Source organism: Poecilia latipinna, unplaced genomic scaffold (assembly GCF_001443285.1).
Source record: "Poecilia latipinna isolate Pla-1442-1.1 unplaced genomic scaffold, P_latipinna-1.0 Scaffold1196, whole genome shotgun sequence".
Classification (NCBI taxonomy): Eukaryota; Metazoa; Chordata; class Actinopteri; order Cyprinodontiformes; family Poeciliidae; genus Poecilia; species Poecilia latipinna.
This window is the reverse complement of record NW_015113812.1, coordinates 6,974-10,253: the sequence shown is the minus strand read 5'-3', so window position 1 is coordinate 10,253 and position 3,280 is coordinate 6,974.

Here is a 3,280-nt window from a genome sequence, read left to right as displayed (position 1 = left end):
AAAAATAAAAATAAAAAAAAAAAAATTCTGAGTTTTTTTTCCCCGGCTTTTTTTTTTTTTTTTTAGAAAAAATGTCTTCAGTCAGAGGCTTTTTCGAATTGTACAACAGACTGCTACAGGAGGCCATTCCTGCCCACATTCATCAATATTCTACAGTTCTGCAAGAACTATTTCATTAAATAAATTACAGCATTTAATTTTTCTTTGGGATCAATAACGTATTTTTAAATTTGTGTACAAATCTATGTACATATAAAGCCAAAACTAAACTTTTGTTTGTGACTCAAACAAAAGTACGTAAAACTACTTCAAGGCAAATGTGCATTTAGGTGCACGGAGTAAAATTATGGAGAATAAGGAGAATGACGTTGTTTGCAACTTATATTGTTAATTTAACGTATGCAACCAGAAAAAACCGAGAAAGCAACAGGTTTGAACAAGAGTTTTATTTTTTCTGCTCCTTTTTCACGCATGTCAAGTCTTAAAAGAGAAATATCTTGCAGTAAGAATGCTTGAAATGAATAAAATGATCTTCTTCCTAATCCTTTTACAAAAACTGTTCTGGAGTTAAAGTGCGGCCATCTTTCTGAGTGTTGAATCCAGTCAGGCCCACACTGGTCGATCAACAGGACAAAGAATCGACGACAGAGTTTCTTTCCTCCGCAGCGCCGCGAATGCAGAATGTCTTCACGTAGAGAAACGCAGACTAAGTGAGATGTCAGACTTGAGCTCCACATTAAACATGTAACAACAGTTTAAGGATACAATCCATCACTGCTGTCCTGGATCACATCAGAACTGGGGGCAGAAAACCTGCCTGCCTGCCCGGCTCATCATTTTTCACTGCATTAGATGACAAATAAGTGGTCATTCATCAATAACAGTGGATGGAAGCTGAAGTGATTTATTGCCTTTATAGCAATAATTGGGACGGCTTTGTGAAGACGACGATGATGATGGAGCCCTGTGGTCAGTCAGGCAGAAAGAAGAGAGAGAGAGAGAGAGAGAGAGGGAGAGGGAGAGGAGGAAGTAGATTGAAGAACGGGGGAGAAGATACGGCAGGATGGAGGGAGTGAGGAAGGTGGAGCGAAGAGGAGGAAAGGTTAATGAAAAGTGACGGCGGCTAAATGAGAGGAGAACTGGTAGTTTTAGGAAAATGTATTCCAGCTTTCTTCTGTTTCTGCTTCAACATCTTGATGTGTAACGGCGGCACTTGACAAAATGTAAATAGGACCTTGTATTTCTGTGCTTTAATGATGTTCTGTACGAATAAACTTGACTGATTATGCAGTGTATAAGTTTTAATTCTTAAAACGATTTTACTCTGTTTGTGAATAGCAACTGTGGTAACTTGTATTCAGCCTTTTACTTCACTGCGGATGAATTTTGACCCACTCCTCTTTGCAGAATTGTGTTCATTCAAGGTTATCTCAGCTGGACTTTGACTAGACCACTCCAAAGTGCAACTATATTTGAAATCATTTGGATACAGTTTTACTTTCACAAACAACTGCATCTTGTTTTTATCGAGGTTATCTTTTTCTGCTATTAAAATTAGCTTAAAACATTTTAGTGTCTATAAGCATCAAGAAGCTGCAGACAATCAAACTTGTGTTCATAAATTACGTCTAAAGCGGGCGCATTTCCAGAAGCAGCACTGCTCCCTTCCTCTTATTACCTTGTGGCTGCTCTGCCATCGACCACCTCTCAGCTCATGATGGATACCTCCAACCTGATAATCCTGCTGAGCTGAAAGACGTGAACACCCTGCAGTCCTTTTATTGATCGATTGAGAGGAAAGTCCTGGTCTGATTACCACCTTGGCGTCATCCTGACAGAGGCCTCTCCATCATCTACTACAAACTGCTCTTCTGGGACTGTTCTGGGTCAGGTTTGAGCTAAAACATGAGCCGTGAAGTACTAATCCAAAGGTCATGCTGGTAGCCATCACTTATTGTTTGAATTAATCTCAGACTGGATGGAACTAGCAGGTTAATTAGCCACCCACTGAGTTGTTTGAAAGGGGATAAAATGTTTTATTTTTGGTTATTTGGACACCTTTATAGGTTTTTTTATGGTCTGCAACAAAAATATCAAGCTATAAGAAAAGTAACTACTTTTATTGGAAAGATTTGACTAGAAAAGATATGACTAATTGGTAATTTAAGCAGGTTTGTCATCCTCAGAAGGTCTGTAGTGTAAAGATACTATGACTACAACTTGGGTAAATATTTTCTTAAACCATTCTTTACAGACGTTCTGATAATTCAAAGAGTTATTGTAGATGGTTATTGCTGTAGGCAGGAAATATCTTATATAGCAGTCTGTATTGCAGCGAATTTGAAGATTCCTCTGACTGAAGACACTGTTTTTCTACCATCGTTTATGAAGAGGATGCTCAGGGTTGCCCATAATTTTATTGATATTTATGTAAAATTATTGTTTTTGCTTAAGCTAAGATATGCTTCGCTAAACATAACTTAGCTAAGATAAGCTATGCTACGCTAAACAAGTGAATAAGCTAATAATTCACTTGTAGGCTAAGAGTATAAGCTAATTTAACCTGGAAAATCAATGTAAGTTAACGAGATGTAAACTGATGTCCATGTAATATAATTAAAGGTAAAATTAGGAATGTGAAGCTAAACTATGATTTGGGAAAAAATATGCAAGCGAAAGTATATGGACGATTAATCCTGCAAGAATTGAAAATAAATAAATGAAGAAATTGAACATTTTTGTTCGTTTTTCCTGGAAAAGTTCCAGAAACTTTGTGTGGATTTGTTGGGATCTGATTACGGCTCAGGCCAGTGGTAGAAACACCCACCTCAGTACCTTCAGGTAAAAAAGTGTGAGGAAAAGTAAAAGTTGATAAATAAATGTGGAAATAACTAAATTATTGTGAAAATAATACTCATTTATTTTCAAATTTATTTCTCTTATTTGTTTATCTACAGTTTTATTTTCTCATTTATGGATGTATTTGCTACCTCATTTATTTATTTATTGTCAATTTTGACAGGATTAGTCCTCCATGAAGGGATGCCGGACACGCTGACTTTGGAGAGTGAATACTGGAAAATCTCATGCAGGAAAACAAAAGCTACGGTTTCCAAGAACCGCTGGACTCTCAGAAAGGTGAGGTAAGCAACATTGAACAGGATAAACAGCGAAACAACTTGTTTAATTTGTCAAGTTTTTGAGATAAGAAGTAAAATTTAATCTAAAATGCTGTCTTTTATGTCAAACTGTGTAATAATTAGTGTTTTTTTAATGAAAA